General features: G+C 32.5%; 1 protein-coding gene across 7 annotated transcripts in view; it reads right to left on the bottom strand.

Moving 5' to 3' along the window:
* Nucleotides 1-18,430, bottom strand: part of LOC114336036 (uncharacterized) — a 1,032,611-nt gene that overhangs the window by 579,654 nt on the left and 434,527 nt on the right. The window lies entirely within an intron of this gene.

The raw sequence follows: 18,430 nt of genomic DNA on the forward strand, positions 1-18,430 counted from the left end.
TTCACTTACTTTATTTACTTTGTTTATTAGTTGCCCTAAACTGTTCAAACTGTCTGCAAAAATAACGGTGTCGTCTGCATAGCGGATGTTGTTTAGGCGTTCTTCATTTAGAAGTATTCTATGTTCGCAATTTTCCAAGGCTTCACTAAATATTTCCTCTGAATATAGGTTAAATAATATAGGTGAAAGTATACAACCTTGTCTAACGCCTCGTAGAATCTGGTTCGCTTCCGTTGGTTCACCTCCAAGATGTGAGCGGCCGTGGAGTAACGGCATAAACGCTGGCCTCATACGCCAGTAGACGTGGGTTCGAGCCCTGCCAAAGACAAACCATTTTCATTTCCAATAATGACACGAGCCGTCTCACCGTGCCTCGGAGAGCACGTAAAGCCGTCGGTCCCCCTGGGCTAGTGTACATCGGCACTAGTTACTTAAAACAGGGTTAAAGATGTAAATGGCGCCGGAACTATCCGAAAGGATTTCCTCGGCAAAAATGCCATACGATATTATTATTATTACCTCCAAGATTCGTTCTTATTGTGGCTGATTGGTTCCAGTATAAATTTTTTATTATACGTCGGTCTTTATCATCCATTTGGGCATTTGTTAGAACATCCATCATTTTTCGGTGTTGAACTGTATCAAATGCTTTTTGGTAGTCCAAAAAGCAGGTGTAAATATCGCAAGTCATATCTCTACATCTTTGAAATAAAACCTGTAGACTAAACAGTGCATCTCTTGTACCTACGCCTTTCATGAATCCAAACTATGTGTCTTGTATCCTCTATTCGCATAGCTTGTATATTCTACGATGTATAATTTTAAGAAAAAGTTTTAATGTATTAGCTCATTAGACTTATTAGCCTATATTCTCCGCACTTTTTTGCTCCCTGTTTCTTTGGTAAGGTAATAAATTCTGAAACTAGCCAATCTTTTGGGATATTGCCTGCGTCATAGATATTTTTGAAGATTTTACATAGTATTCGTAAAGATTCATCATCAAGAAGTTTAAGAAATTCAGATTGTACTCTGTCTGGTCCTGGAGCTCTACCTTCTTTTAGTGATATTATGGCTGCTCCTATTTCTGCCACTAGTATAGGTGGTCCTGTTTCCATAGGTATTGGGGACTGGCTCTCCCTCTCATCAAAAAATAAATTTCGTATGTAATTTTTCCAGGTATTATTGATACTTTCCTTGTCCACAATTATCTCTCCATTGTCATTATAATCATCTGTCATAACACAGATATCGCAAACTTTTCAGAAGAGCAAGTCCAAGATGTTATGTGAACTTTTTATTTTTTTTTCTCTGCCACTTCTTTATCTAAGTTAACCAAATTCTGTACTTATGTTGATTACGTGTGTAGCTATCTAATGGTAGTATTTATTTTTCGTTATTGACATTATGTGGGGCTTGGTGGACATATGGGGCTTGGTACGAGGGAGGCATTATTTGGTCTCCAGATATTACTACATAAATACCGAGATCAGCGAAAAGACGTGTTTCTCTGTTTTATGGACTACGAAAAAGCGTTTGATCGAGTAAAATACACAAAACTCATAGAAACCCTAACGCAACATGGTATAGACCATAACAGTGTGGTCCTTATTAAAAACCTATATTGGGATCAAATGGCGGCAATCAAAATAGACAATCGTCTAACAGCAAGAATGTCAATAAAAAGAAGATTTCGTGAGGGCTATGTACTTTCTCCAATATTATATATTATAAATTCCGAAAAATCTTTCAAAATACTCTCGAAAATATTAAAGAAGGAATAAAAATCAACGGAAAATACGTAAAAAACTTATACACAGACGATACCGGTATTCTTGCGGACAGTGCTGAGGGTTTGCAACGACTTTTGAATACCATAACCAGAGAGGGAGATAGTTTGGGGCTGAATATAAACACAAAAAAAAAACAAAAGTAATGGCTGTTACACGTGCACCAAATGTCGACACTAATATTCGTATCTCTAACAAACAGATAGAACACGTACAAAGATTCCAGTATCTTGGTTGCTAAATAACAAACGATCTAGAGCACGAAGTCGAAATACGTGCTCGTATAGAGTATGTCAGGTCCGCTTTTCAAAGAATGAAAAAAAATTCCTTATAAACTCGTTGGATATCCATATATACTTATATATAATAACCCGGTGGTGCCCAAAATCCCGACAGCCAAAATCCCGACAGCCAAAATCCCGACAGCCAAAATCCCGACGGCCAAAATCCCGACGGCCAAAATCCCGACGGCCAAAAAACTGACACGCCAGAATCATTTTGAATATTTATTGTTTCCTTTTCAAATCAATACCAAATCATATTATAGAGTATTGAAACTGAAAAATTATTACTTACGGATAAATAAGTACGGGTAGTGATTATTATGTATTTTAAAAGAAAAAATTATTTAAACACTTCATTTTATAATATAAAAGCTATGATAATATCTAAAATATGAAAGTAAACATGAATTCAGGATATGATTATTCATATACTATTATTGGAATATATAGTGGCAAAAAAAAATAATTTAATTCATAATATACCCATGTTAGAAATTTTATTTAGAAAATTAGTTCATATTAAATATAAAGTTCATTAGTTCATATTAAAACAAGGTATAATTGTAATTACAGGTTAAAAAGAAACTTATCAAACCTGTCGGGATTCTAGCCTGTCGGGATTGTGACTGTCGGGATTTTGGCTGTCGGGATTTTGGGGTAGACCCATAATAACCATATACAGTGATGAGCGCACTAATAACCGGCAAAATAACGCAAAAGATGGAAAACATATTAAGTTGTGAGATAAAAAGAGATGAACCTAGTGGAGGTGTTAAATTTAGCGATAGTAACTTATAGATTAACATTATATTAAGTGTTTCCCACCTTTAGACGTATCGAATGAATTTGAGAAATGCCACTGTCACAGTGACAGTTTTAGTTGACATACTCATCTGATACATCTAAAGGTGGGAAACAATCAATATAATGTCAATTTATATGTTACTATCGCTAAATTTAACAACTTTACTAGTTTTATTTCTTTTTATCTCACAATTTAATATATGTTTTCCATCTTTTGGAAAATACGACATATTTACAGAGAAGAAAGATATAACTTTATACGACTCATAATGGAAGGGAAAGTGGAAGGAAGAAGAGGTCCAGGAAGAAGAAAATGCTTCTGGCTGAAGAATGTAAGACACTAGACAGGCCTGGACACACATTCGATACTAAGAACCGGTCAAGAAACCGAGAACGCACCTTAAGAAGAAGAATTGACATTACCCTGAAATTCACTATTAAAATATATGATAAGGCGCTACTGCTAAGATACCCGTAATTCGAGGTTTCCAAGTTATGGCACTAGATAAGTTTTATTTGAGTATTTTTTTTGGTTAAAAAATTTGTTCTACTTATCACATGATATAGCAATATTTAAAAATATTTATCACACATCCACTCTTAACCACAGCGTAAAGCAAACTGCCTTGTAGCGCTCTTGCTAATGCTGAGAGCCAATGGTTATAATACCGACACAGGTTCACTATGCAGATTTTAATATAACTAAATTATATGACATCATTTCACAACAAAGGAAATCCCTAAGGGATAAAACACAGATTTTCCATTTTTATAGGGTTATGGTATGGCATTATTGAAGTCAGGTTGCGATGTTACTTCAATGAGTCTTTAATCATTTTAACTATTATTCTGTCAAAGTCCTATATTCATTTAAATACTCATTTAATTCAGTTTATTCAAGTCGTACCTTCGGGAGTATTGTAATCATGTTAACGGCAATCTGCTTTCGGGGGGGGGGGGGGGGGGTTGCAATAAAGTAATGTAATGAAATATTTGAGAACATTTGAAATTCTAATAAACTTCCAGATAGAATTTTATCGAATAACAATTAACTAATTTAAATCTAGACGCAAATAAGAAAAACATCCTCGAGACCAAACATTAATTGCAGAACTGTAGAAAGCTTGAATTCAATACTAATAGACACAAAAATACAGCTTCAATATGCGCTACTAAAACAAACAAGTCCAAAGGCATTTTGCTTTAATAGTCCAAGTAATAAAGCTTAAAATAGGACAAAACCTCGCCATTTTTACAGAATGGATCGATTTGCTTGAAAATTTGAGAATAAGTAGTGGATAGTCCAAGGATCAAAATCTATATCATGCCAAAAGTCACTTTTACCATGGGGGTGGTTGCCACCCCATCTCGGGAGTGGAAATGTTTATTATATTTTGACCGCAAGAGTTGGTAAAAATATTCATTATAATCAAAAAACGTTTTATATATTTTTTTTTGATAAAATTAATAGTTTTCGATTTATTCGCTATCGAAAGTGTTAGTTTTATATCGAAAAAATCAATGTTTTAAATCAGTTTTCTGCTAATAACTCAAAAAGTTTTAGTTTTATCAAAACAACTTTACTTAACAAAAATGTACCTTTTGAAAAGGAATAGCCAAAACGGTTTTTTTTATTTTGTTTAAGACCAATAGTAATCGAGCTATACTTTATTATATGTTGGCTCTTCTTCGTCAAATGCTAAATATTGTAGTTTCAAAGTCAAAGCACGGAAAAACTATGCATTTTTCGAGGTTAACTTGTTGAAACTAATTTAAAGTATTTAAAAATATGCATCTCCAGAAATAAAAAAAATCCCTAGCTAAAAAAATTAAGTGACATAATAAAAAGAATGTCAGTCTCTATTTTTTTCATCAAAAAGTGATCGTAAATAACCCCCTAATCACCACCATAATTAAAAGTTGTCATTAACCTGATTTGGTTTTCTTGATTTATGTATTGTTAATATGGTCTGAAAGTTTGATCGGCTTAGAATGATTAGTTTATAAAAAAAATGGAGTTAAAAGCGAATAACGAGTTTTTGTAGTTTGGTAAAAAATGTCATTTTCTTCAGAATAGAAAGATTAGCATCAGAGATACGAAAAAATATTTAAATATGGAATTGTAGCTTATTTTTTCCCAAGAACTTGGTTTGCCAAAATTTTTTTTACGGCAAAAATTGAGTGAGCTATTGACAATTAAAACTTGTAATATCATGCAAAAACCACCTTTACCAACCCTTTCAATGACCTCTTTTTGTGACTGAGAATTTTAATAGTTATTTATGATATAAGTGTTAAAAGTACACATTTAATGCACGCATGTGGAAGTTTGCAGCATGAGCGAAAGCGAGTTCTGCAATTCACATGAGTGCCTTAAAAATCTACTTTTTAACACGCATATCATAGAATATTTTTTCTACAAACGTAATTACAGGACAATATCTACAAAAAATTTTCACTTGAACTTGACTGACATTTCAATTTTATATTTTTTTGACATTACATGAAAATTGTATATACGGTCAATACGATCTGCAGTGCCTTAAAATTTTTTTAAATCACAAGTGCCTTAAAGTAGCATTTTTGAGGCTCGTGTGGAGTGCTAAAAATTCCATTTTTAACACGGTTGTAGAAAAAAGGATTTATTATTAATAACATTATAGATCTTGTAAAAACTTACAAAATTCTTTTTGACGAACTTTCTAAGATGAAAAATAAAAAAAGTTATGGTTAAAAAATCAATATATTTTTTTTGAAAAAAAAAAGAGAAATCCTATTGGAAGCATAATAATGTAAGTTAGCGGTGTTTTTAGTCATTGGCCTTATTTATTCTTCTTTATTTATGCATTATTAATAGATTCTAGAAGTTTGACGGGCTTAAAATTATTAGTTTTTAAAAAACTGAAGTTTAAAGCGAATAACGAATGTTTGCAATTTAGTAAAAAATGCCATTTTCTTCAGAATAGAAAGATTAGCATGAGAGATACGAAAAAATGTTTAAATATGAAATTGTAGGTAATTTAATTCACAAGAACTTGGTTTGATAAAATTTGTTCTACGGCAAAAATTGAGTGAATCGTAAATAAGTATACCATCGAAACACATTGATTTTTTTAGATATAAAACTAACACCTTCGATAGCGAATAAATCAAAAAATATTAATTTTATCAAAAAAATGTATAAAACATTTTTTGCTTAGAATGAATGTTTTTTTAACTTGTGCGGTCAAAATATAATAAAAAATTTCCACCCCCGAGATGGGGTGGCAACCACCCCAATAGTAATAGCGCCTGTCCGCATCATATAGATTTTGATCCATTTTGATCCAATTTTCAAGCAAATTGATTCATTCTGTAAAAATTGCGAGGTTAAAAGCTTTGGCTCTTGGACTATAAATTTATTGCCTTAAAAGTGTAAGTAAAAAGTTAAATTAAATTTATGAATCATTAATCTAAACTAGAAATCTAACCTTTCTTCTCGGAATATTTGAATAACTCTTAATTTTCTTACTTTTATGCAAGTTTTTACTACGTTTATATGGCGCAAGTACTATTATTATAATATATACCTACGTAAACTTTATTTAATAACAAAAATGATCAAAAGATCATGCAGAAAATATAAAAATTAATAATTGGTCACTTATTTTGTTACAAAGTGTGGAAAATATTAAATATTTTATGACTTTTATAGTTTTATGACCCCTTATTTCTTTCTACTAATAGATCTAAAAATTGAATCTGCTTAGTATCAAAATAATATACAGAGAGGGTCTATAATTTGGAATAAATTAAATATCTTAAACACTAATTTTTTTGAAAAATACTCAGATTAGTATTTAAAATTCTCCATTTTGACATATAATAATACCCTAATAGCACACGACGTCCTTTGGACGTCCAAAATAGGTCCATTTTTGGTCCTTACGTCCATGGACTATAAACGGACGTCCTTTGGACGTCCTTCGGAAGGAATAAATATGGACGTCCTTTGGACGTCCGACGTTGGACGTCCTTCGGACGGAATAAATATGGACGTCCTTTGGACGTCCGACGTTGGACGTCCATACTGGACGAAATACGGACGTTTTATGAACGCTTATATATTATATTGGACACATTATACCAATTACGGGATCAAATAGCAAAATAATTCAATAAAATATTAACTTACGCGTTAACTTTACGTTAATGAAATACAGTCAAACCTGTCAGTAACGGCCACTAAAATGAAAGAACTATTGGCCGATATAGAAAGGTGGCCGTTATTGCCAGTTTTTGTAGTCTAGATATACAGTAAAACTTGTGTTACTGGCCACCTGATAAAATCGGTCACCTGTACTAACGGCCAGTTTAAATATTCCCCAAACCAATTATATCTAGACTACAAAAACTGGCAATACCGGTCACCTTTCTATATCGGCCAATAGCTTTTTCATTTTTAGTGGCCGTTACTGACAGGTTTTACTGTAATTGGTTTGGGGAATTTTTAAACTGACCGTTAGTACAGGTGGCCGGTGTTTGCAGGGGGCCGGTAACACAGGTTTTACTGTAGTTTAAATCGAAAAGATTAAATCTTAATTCAAAATTGTATATACAATTAAGGTAAACGACCCTATTTTCGACACTACCCCAATTATCGGCAGTAATTCTTCATAATCGAAAAAAATAAGAATTCTTGCGCGTGATTGTTGAACGAAAGTATTTCACTAATTTATAAGAACCTTTATCCACGCGTACGAAAAATATGTCAATTGTCAGACGAAAACTGTAATTACAACATTTCAAAATATATTGGCCTGTTGGCGCCAAGCTCTCATGGGAAGTGTTTCTTATTGTATGTGTTAAGAAACAGGTAAGCTATAGAATGCTATAATTTCTGATTAAAATTTCGAATAACCGTTTTATTAAGTTTTATGTGTTGAAAAATAGTTGATTTTGATTATTTGTTGACCAAAAACTGTTTTTCTATAGCTTTTTGCAGTATTTTGAGGGTGCCGATAATAGGTACGTAAATATTAACAGATGATCCAATCATCGGCTGGAGTGCCGATAATTGGTTATATGCATTATACTCTATATATGTTGATTTTAGCGTCATCTTTTAACTTACTATGACAAATGTTTGGTCATTATATGCAATAAAAAACGATGATTCTCTGTACCAATTTTCGGCATTCCATATCTATACTAGAAATAGCCATAATTTGACCAAGTATAACACTGCCGATAATACATGACTATACGTGCCGATAATTGGAAAGTCTTTGTTTTAGACTAAAATTAAGAAATTAATAATGTAAAAGAAAAATAGAATTCAATATTCTTCAGAAGATATAAACAAAACTGTTGTAACTGTTCAGTCAGGAATGCCATTTAAACCAGCTGGCAAATTGTATAAGGTACCTAGATCGACTCTACAGGATAAAGTAAACGGTAGAACTTCTTTAGAAAAGAAATCTGGACCAGGGATCACACTAACAGAAGAAGAAAACCTACTGATAGCATGACTATTTCGGATTGCAGCCTGTGGATTTCCTGCAATAAAAAAGGAGTTGTTGGATAGACAGTTTCAATGATTTATTGAAATAAGAACTTTTTTTTAGAACATACAAACAATCTCAGTGGCGACAATATTACAAGAAAATAGAAGAAAAGAAAAACAAGAACAGCTAAAAATGTAACGGAAAGAAAAACGCATCCAAAAAAATTGGAAAACGAAAAGAAAAAAAAGTTGCACAAACCTTTAATAATAGAATTTCTAATGGCAAGACAAAGATTAAATTGAATAATGTCACGAAGGCCCATTTTCCACACCAGAAGAGGAAAATGAAAAGGAAATGCATGTGTCAATAACTACTAAAATAAAGTGTGTTTAACCCGCGAGTAGTCGCGTCGTTAGATAGAATCTCACATTTTATCCTTTTTCGCGATAACTTGATAAAAACTTTTGAAATTTTGAAAAAATTTCGTAAGTGCCTCAAAGAAGGGTGTAGTAATGCGTAGACATTTTTTTCTTCTTCTTCTTTTTCTTTTTGTGGAATTTATGGCTTTGGGAAGAGCCAATTAGCTTTAATAATTGTTAGAAATAATATGTATTTACATACAGTAATTTATTTACTTCAATAGTATCTAAGTAAATATTTAGGTAAGTATCTTGGTATACAATAATTATTCAAATTTTGGGTATCTAGTTCATGCCGAAAAAAGGATCCTTGATATGCCGAAAATTAGAGCATGAATTTAATTTAGAATGCCGATAATGGGGACTTACGACACTTTTTATTTTATTAATTTTTTAAATATTATGAGTTTGTTTTAGGATAAAGTAAATATTCTGTGTGTAATTGTGATATATTTTATTAGCCAAAACAATAATCTGAACACACTTTATTCAGCTAATTTGGTTACTAACCTAATTAAAATGAAACTCCATTGTGCTTAACGTGCTAAAGGTGCCGATAATAGGTACGTTTACCTTATTACAATTATAAACAAACTATATAGTTTAATATCCAAAAAATATTTTTGATTTTATGTAATGTAATGAAAATCTTATTTGTAAATTATTGGTTACAATGTTTAACAATAGGAAATATTCAAGAATAAATAAAATAAAAGTTTAATCCTAACAACACAAAACATTCCAGGAATGTAGGTACTACCGTTCTATTCCGTGAACATCTATCTGATTAAATTATGGGTGGAAAGTTACCACAAGATATTCTATGAACATAGTACAATGTCTTCCTGGAGGGGTAAAATTTTCCATTACAAGATTTTAAGAGAGGCCATTTATTGTATTGTGAGGGACACGATCTATGAGAAATGTTAAAACCCGGCTTAATGGTAATCCGGTAATAAGTATCTATTGATAACTGTTGTAATACAGACCCCCCGAGAGACATTTACAGAGTTGTATCCAACATTCTAATAAAATTATCGGAAAAAGTGTTGAATTTCGAGTTATTATATAATTTGTGTACTTAAATGTTTTTTCCAATTGATCGATATACTGATTATTTTTTAAGTAAACTACCTCGTATTATATATAGTATTTAGAAAAATTTACCTTCACCCTTTTTCCAAAATTAAGATTGTCAAAATAAAATATTTTTTCAGTTACGATAATAAAAATTTTGCTTTGGTGGATTTACAAGTTTTTTTATTAACCGTACTTCGGTTTTTAACAAGTTCGTCAATGAACACTTAATATTAATATATTATACAGCCAGGTCCTAAAGTAACGGATAAATATAATTTCTACATAATTATAAAGTAGATGAAAACTCCTGAACCAGGTCAATTTTTACACACAAAAATATACGTTCTCAATAAAATCGTTCAAATACCCCCTTAACCCCATAAGGATAATAGCTACTTTTTGAGACATTTACCTAAATGTTTAAAAAGATTCGATGTTACTTTTTTGTCAACCAGATAACTAATATACTAGTCAATCGTGACAACTATTTTAGTCGAGGACTTTTTTATGTAAGAAATAAAAATATTACATTTCTGAATAGAGAATTGAAAACCATCTTAAACCCCGTATCACACGCCTTCATTTAAACTCTTTAAAGGGGTAGCTAACCATTGGGGGGTTAAGAAGGTAGTTAAATGATTTTATTGAGAAAGTGTATTCTTGTGTATATTTGAGGATTTTTCGTATGCGCTTATAATTTAGGTAGAAAATGAATTTATCCGTTATTTTAGGACATCACTATATAAAAGAAGTAAAATTTGTTCACAATAAAAGTACAAAATTTTTTGTAAAAGGTATATATTTTGTAAAAAAGTAAAAAACTGTGCAACGAAAGTCGTCGTTGTTACATGGAAAAAGCTTTTGGGGGACATGACACCATCATAAGTTAAAGTAAAACAGGTTAAAATTAGACTTACAGGTATGAAAAAAATGGTTCTTATTTACTTACATGTCACATGTGATGCCACAAAAAGTTACCCATTGGTCTTTTTACTATCATAAATTAAATGATATACTAGCCACTTCGAAAATTCACATTCATTTGGGATCTTCCAGTTGGATTTAAAAGTTATTCCAACTCATCGTCATTATCGTTCTCTTCATCACTCTCATCCAAATTAATAATAATTTTCTTCAAGGCTGGGACATTTTTCATGTAATCCTTTTCAATCTTCTTTACATGTTCTATAGCATTTTGCCAGTTTTGAGCACTGATATTTTTGAACTCCGTTTTTATTAGTTCGACAACACTTTGGGCATCTTTTGGAGATGTGTTGTTCCTCCGGATATGGTTTTTTAACTGAGCCCATAGCAATTCTATGGGATTCAACACACAGTAATATGGAGGTAATCTTAAAACCGTATGTCCATTGTTAGTGGCTAATTTATCTACAATATGTTCTTTAGTTACGACTTTTGTATGAAGAACCTGAATTAGTTGATCTTTGGTGTAATGATCCTCAAAATATAGGTCTTCGGCTATTAAAAATTCTTGAATTTCATCCTTTCTACTCTGTTTGGTTGGAATTTTTTTAATGCATCTGGAGTGATATGATGCATTGTCCATAACAATCACGCTATTTGCTTTTAAATTTGGGAGTAATGTATTCTCAAACCACGATTCAAAAAGCGTCCCTTCGATGTCTTGGTGGTAGTCTAGAGAACTGTCTTTAATACTTTTGGAACTCAACAATAACGCATCGTTCACCCATCCATGTTGTCCTCCGCAATGTAATATGCAAATTCGCTTGCCTTTAGAATGGGGTACATCTATTTGGCATTTGCTTAAACCGTTTGTCCAGGCTTTATCTATCGTTTCGTGGGAATCAAACCAAGTCTCGTCCAGATAATAAATTTCTCGACACTCACTGCGGTATTGTAAAATTTTTTCGATATATTCATTCCTCCATTTTATTAGGCGGCTACTTTCCATTATGGTTTGTCTCTTATTGACAGTTTTATATTTAAAACCATTTTTGGTCAAAAATCGTCCCAGAGTCTTTGTGGAACAATCATGAACCATATGTTTTTCTTTTAATTTTGCCATGATATTGTTTAGGTTAGGCATAATTTTAGCTGCATACATATTATATATTGTCTCACTAATAGGTTCCAAGAGGTGAGGTTGAATTTTTTTAGAGCTTCCCAAATCCTTTCTTGTTTTTCTACTTTTCGAACCTGTCTTTATTAAACGGTACACTGTTGCACAAGAAATTTTGGTTAATATCGCTGTTTGCTTAACAGCTTCATATCTGTTCATTTTTTTAGAAAGTCCGTCAAATACATCTAACACCATATTTTGCTCAGCTACACACAAATTCTTCCTTTGCTGAGTACTTGACCCCGCACTTTCATCTTCATCTTCTAAATTATCCGTAGGTTCATTTTCGTCAGGTAAATGCATATCACTTTCCCATGGCCGCCACATATTGTTCTTTGATAAATACTAAATTGTATATCACAACGCGCTTTTTTCAACAAACTCTGGCTCAAAGAATCACAAAATATACTGCTTAAGAATGACTAATTCCGTTATTTAAATATTTAATTGTGACAATGATCCCGCCGCATTTATTTATTCTACGAAAATATACCTATTAAGTATTAAATATATCACAACACTTTTTTCGACAAACTCTGGCTGAAAGAACCACAAAATATACTGCTTAAGAATGACTAATTCCGTTATTTAAATATTGTGACAATGATCCCGCCCCATTTAATGATTCTACGAAAATGCACTTACTAAGTACTTAGCAATTACCGGAAATATAAAATTGTTTGTAAATTTGTATTCAGGTCAACCGCAGGAATTTCTCTTAATTATTTTTAAATGTTATAGTTATAAACAAAGACATCATATTTTTGATAGAATTTTACAAAAATATTTAATGACGATGATTTGGAATAAGTTTTACTTTATTTTGTGTATATCGATAAATAGTGTTCATTGACGAACCCACAAAACAAAATGTCTACTTATTTTCGTAACTGAAAAATATTTTTCCACCTAGATACCTCTACCGAAAGTATTAATTTCCTGACCTGATTGTAGGGAGCAAAGTTGTACTTTTCCTCCCTTGAATGATTCTTGAATGAAGTAAACTTCATTCTCGGGAGGAAAAGTAGCACTTTGCTTCCTTGTTATACAAATAGCTGTTATTTTGCCAGTCCTAAATTAAAAAAAAGGATGAACTCAAGTATTTTTTTAATACTATATTGCGAGATTGTTTACTGCTAAAAACCATTGTTAAGATCAATTTGTAAAATCATTTAAACAAACTAATTATTTAAAATTTAACATTTCTTCGGTAATTTTATTTGAATGTTGGATACAGGTTAGTACAACTCTGTAATGTCTCTCTGGGGGTTTGTGTTACAATAGGTATCAATACCGGATTATCACAGGTTGGGTTTTAACATTTCGCATAGACCTTGTCGCTCACATACTGTTCAATTTGCGTTCATTTTCAAATTTGCCGCGCGAGTATCTATGTAGCGTCTCGTGGTCATTGGTCATCACATTTCATTTTCATAACATAACCGATAACCTAAAAATTTAGTAAAGTAAAAATTTTGATTGGAAAAAAATGCATCGATAAGGGGGTGTGGGAAATGGAAATTAGTGGCTTTTTTGCTGTACTGTCTGCTAGTTTTTGCTCTGGGCTCTGGCTAGATCTCTTGTTTAAACAATTTTGTAAGTATTATAAAATCCGTTTTCAATTTTCTTTATTCTTTATGAAACGAATCATTTATACATGCATATTATTACCTGTAAATAGGTACCTATTTCTTTTGATTTTTAATTGTAAAGAATAGAAAAATTACCGTTCATTTTAATTTTTTTTAGAATCAGCTGAAAGTGGCCTACAAAAAAAACCAAGAAGGAAATGTATAGCCTTGTGATGAAAGGCAAAAGAGAGATATAAAAAGTGTATTGGCTAGTTGGAAGAAAGTCCACATTGTCCATGCATAATAAGCTATTACTTTATCAACAAATATCAAGAAGATACCAGGGTCACGAGCATCAACTTCATAAGTTCAAGAATATCGAGGAAATCCAGCTCCTCGATACTACTGGGCAAACTAGAAGATTGAAGAGGACAAATCCTTTTGAACTAGTTTGAGTGATAGGTGATAGTGAAAAACGGAGCATAGTGCTTGTGTGCTGTGCCTGTGTATGTTAGAATAATAGTGCACGATCTTGTTAGATTAGATAAGAGACGCTATGGGGTAAGCTCTTCATTTTAAGAAACAATAGTAATTTAGGTTAAATTAAAATTGCTCATTGGTCAGTTATGACCAGATTGTTTTTTTATGTTTGGCAAAAAGGACTTAAGCCAGAATTGCACATTGATAATGTTTTGATGATTTCTGGACCAGAAAAAAACTGTTGTAGATGTAAACTGTATGTACAGTAGAATCTACTACAGTACTGTAGAAATCATCAAAACATTATCGATGTGCAATTCTGACTTAAGCCCTTTTTCCCAAACATCAGAGAATTGTAATGTACAATAATTCTCCTATCTGCTTTTTCATGAATTTTGTAGGAGACGAAAAACCATTTTTAGGATCATCTGCTTTCACATGTAAATTTTGACATGTTTTGTAGTAAATAGATAGTTGAATTTACTACAAAACATGTCAAAAAATATATGAAAACAGGAGGTGACTATAAAAAAAGTTTTTAGTCTCTCTTACAAAACTCATGAAAAAACAAATCGGAGGTATGTCACATCAGTGACTAAGAATGTCTAAAAAATATACTTTGATGTCCCAAGAACCAAATATAACCTACAGTCCATCTAATTTACTTACTGTTCCACGTCATTATCTACGCCAGAGATCTAAGTTGACATAGTTGCCAAAGTATAAAAAGATCCTGAATCCATTTTAAATCAAATATGTCACATAATTATTGTAAACGTGGATTATACAACAAAACAAATTAATATTCAATGTAAATAAGTAAAAACTTAAGAAATAGAGAACAAGAATTAAGTTATAATCTTTTAAGATTTGCAGTGCAAGAGTTTTTGCACTGCATTGTTAATAATTAAAAAACGGCTCCGAACTCTTGGCAAAAAGCCGGTAGGTTTCTTTGTATAAGTATGTCTACAATAACAACTAAAAAAGTTGTCAGATACCTCGATTATTCCAAGTCGTTATAAAATTAGGTGAAATTTATATTTTTATAGTAGATGATCTTTTTATAGTAAAGTAAATAATAAAAACAGTAAATATAATAAATAAAACAGATACTTATAGTAAAGAATATAAACAAATATGAAGTGTCATCACCGTAACTGTCAAATAAATGTTACCAATTTATTCTAAAATGTCACCTTCGTTCGATTACAGTTACAGTGTGATCCGAACAAATCTGCTTCATAAAAACGCTTCATAATCCATTTATACAAATTAAATGAAACATATTATTGTGTATTTCTTTAGGTTAACATTAATAGAAATCTTCAAATATTATTTCTACGCGTATATAATAAAATATGTCTAGTGGCTGTAATTCCAGTGTACTCGGCAAAGTGATTCTAAAAAAGAACACACCTACCGCCTAAATATTTCGTGTTGGTATCATGCGACCTCACAGGCTACGACGCGGATGACGCGCAACAGTTAGTAAATTAGACGAAGTATGTAGATATATACAGGGTGTAACAAAAATACAGGTCATAAATTTAATCACATATTCTGGGACCAAAAATAGTTTGATTGGACCTAACTTACCTTAGTACAAATGTGCACACAAGAAAAGTTACAGCCCTTTGAAGTTATATATATATAATAGCACCAAGGGTCTTAGAGGCCCATGGCTTGAAAAGTTTGTTTTTTTTTCTTCATTTTCACGTTTCTTTATGTACTGAGATCTTCTCTGGCTTGATATGTGATTTTTCTCCATTCCTTCCTGTTATTCATTTTTCTTTTCTGACCCTGTAGCACCATTCTTTCCAAATCTTTTTCGACCTCTTGCTTCCATCTATTTTTCGGCCTTCCTCTTCTCTTTCTTGAAGCTGTAGTGTAGTTTAGTACCATTTTTGGAGTCCTCGTGTTTGGCATCCTTTCAATGTGACCTCGCCATCTAAGTCTCTGTGCCTTTATCACTCATTTGAAGTTACAAGATGAAGTGATTTTTTCCAATATATCGAAAACTATTAGAGATTTTTTATTGAAAATGGACATGTGGCATTATTATGGCAGCAGTATCTTACGAAAAAACTATAGTAAAATTTGGACACCCCATAAAAATTTTATGGGGGTTTTGTTCCTTTAAACCCCCCCAAACTTTTGTGCACGTTTCAATTTAATTATTATTGTAGTACCATTTAAACACAACGTTTTAAAAACTTTTTTGCCTCTTATTGCTTTTTCGAAAAGTCAATTTTTATCGAAATATTTTGAATATTTGTCAAATCCACCACATATTTGTATATGGTTAAGTACGATTATGGAGACTTGGTAATAATATGCAGACTTATGTATGCTTTACATTTTTAGGGATATTTTGAACCATATTAAAAAAGAAGCCAGATCTCGATAAAATGTGCCTTATCGAAAAAATACAAAGAGGCAAAAAAGTTTTAAAAACATTCTGTTTAACTAATGGTACCTCAGTAATAGTTTAGTTGGAACGTACACAAACATTTGGGGGGTTTAAAGGAACAAAACCCCCATAAAATTTTTATGTAGACATGTTAAAAAAGAAGTCGCAACTCGATAAAAACTGCCTTATCTGAAAAATACTAAGAAACAAAAATATTGAATTTAACTAATGGTACCACAATAATAAAATTGAATTGGAACATACACAAAAGTTTGGGAGGATCTAAGGGATCAAAACCCCCATAAAATTTTTATGGGGTGCACAAATTTCACCATAATTTTTCTTTAAGATATTCCTGCCATAATACTGCCACATGTCCATTTTCAATAAAAAATCGCTAATAGTTTTCGATATAATCGAAAAAATCGATTTTCATTTTGTAATTTCAAAGGGCTGTAACTTTTTTTATGTGCATATTTGTACTAAGGTAAGTTAGGTTCATTCAAACTATTTTTGGTCCCAGAATATGTGATTTAATTTATGACGTGTATTTTTGTTACACCCTGTATATACAGCCGATTACGCACCACCTTAAAAATTGGGCATTTTTGATGTCTCGAATTTCCTAAACCTGTTGTTGCATCTAAGTGATTTTTTTATAATATTCTAGCCTAGGCCCTAGGCTATAGGTTAAGTATCTCCTTATGCTTGTCATGCACGGGGAGCTATACTGTAATATATATTATATCACATCGCACTCTATAGTAATGAGTGAGCCTGCACATATGGAACCATTTGTTTTCTGTCTGCAGGCTCACTCATTACTATAGAGAGCGATATGATATAATGTACATATATTACAGCATAGCTCCCTGTGCATGACAAGCTTAAGGAGGTAACCTATAACCTAGGCTATAATATTATAAAAAAATCACTTAGATGAAACAACAGGTTTAGGAAATACGAGACATCAAAAATACCCCATATTTAAGGTGGTGCGTTAATTTCTTGGAGAAGTGTATTGTAATTTAATGTAAATAATGTAATATCCAATAATTGTAATTTAATATAAGATGTAATATAAGTTCCTTAAAAAATATATTTTTTATTTCCCACGACATTAGATGGATGTTCGGCAGCAAGACATTGGACCAAACTGGGACGTCCTATGAAGGCCCAATTGACGTCCACCGAAAGTCCCTTCGGATGTTAAGTGGACCTCCATTGGGCGTTTGGCAACGTGGCATTTGGACCAAAATTGGACGTCCTGTTAAGGTCCAATTCACGTCCCCTAGAACGTCCGGTTAAGGTCCAATTTACTTCCGATTAAGGTCCAATTTACGTCCGATTAAGGTCCCATTTACGTCCAATTACGGTCCAATTTACGTCCTATTAAGGTCCAATTTACGTCCGATTAAGGTCCAATTTACGTCCGATTAAGGTCCAATTTACGTCCGATTAAGGTCCCATTTACGTCCGATTAAGGTCCAATTTACGTCCTATTAAAGTCCAATTTACGTCCGGTTAAGGTCCAATTTACGTCCGATTAAGGTCCCATTTACGTCCCATTAAGGTCCAATTTACGTCCTATTGAGGTCCAATTTACGTCCGATTAAGGTCCAATTTACGTCCGATTAAGGTCCAATTTATGTCCGATTAAGGTCCAATTTACGTCCGATTAAGGTCCAATTTATGTCCGATTAAGGTCCAATTTACGTCCGATTAAGGTCCAATTTACGTCCCCTAGGACGTCCGATCAAGGTCCAAATTACGTCCGATTAAGGTCCAATATACGTCCCCTCGGACCTTAGATGGACGTCCAATGGACGTTCGGTAGCGCGACATTTGGACCAAAATAGGACGTATAAAGGACGTTCCTCGGACGAAAACGGACGTCCAATGGACGTCCCTAAAGTCCGTGAAGGACGTCCAATGGACGTCCATTGGACGTCCTTGTGCTATTAGGGTAATGTATACAGGGTGTCCCTATTTAGAGATATGACGTCAT

This window comes from Diabrotica virgifera, chromosome 2, assembly GCF_917563875.1.
Source record: "Diabrotica virgifera virgifera chromosome 2, PGI_DIABVI_V3a".
NCBI lineage: Eukaryota > Metazoa > Arthropoda > Insecta > Coleoptera > Chrysomelidae > Diabrotica > Diabrotica virgifera.